Below are 402 nucleotides of genomic sequence, written 5' to 3'. Positions count from 1 at the left end.
AATAGAATAGAATTTATTTACTTCAGCATTTTACATATGCCAAGAAGGGACTTGGTTTACATAAGTTCTTAACCACATTCATCCATCCATACCTTAAGCCTATACCTTAACCTATACCTTAACCTAGTTTTTACAACGCAGTCTTTTACATCACAGTCATTTTACATTTATCTCCGTATCCTCGTCTTCCCTCCTTTCTTTCTCTCTCTCTTTTCTCTTTTTTAATTCCCTGTTTCTAGCCTTCCACAATTTATCCAAGGCTTCCGCTTTCCCCTCATCTAAGTTTTCGTCTAACATCCTACTAATTCTCGTCTCCATATCCTCTCCTAGTTCTATAAACCATTCTCTTGTTATCTCACAGTCCTCCACATAATGCTCCAGTCTATCTTTCTCTTTTTCGCA

The 402-nt window shown here is 37.1% G+C and overlaps 1 protein-coding gene across 1 annotated transcript in view; it reads right to left on the bottom strand.

Moving 5' to 3' along the window:
- LOC105449124 overlaps positions 1-402 on the bottom strand; it is a 9,851-nt gene that overhangs the window by 1,633 nt on the left and 7,816 nt on the right. The gene's annotated exons all lie outside the window — the stretch shown is intronic.

Source organism: Wasmannia auropunctata, unplaced genomic scaffold (genome assembly GCF_000956235.1).
Source record: "Wasmannia auropunctata unplaced genomic scaffold, wasmannia.A_1.0 LD336078.1, whole genome shotgun sequence".
Lineage (NCBI taxonomy): Eukaryota > Metazoa > Arthropoda > Insecta > Hymenoptera > Formicidae > Wasmannia > Wasmannia auropunctata.
Note: the sequence above shows the minus strand (reverse complement) of the source record. Positions and strands in the feature narration are given on the sequence as shown.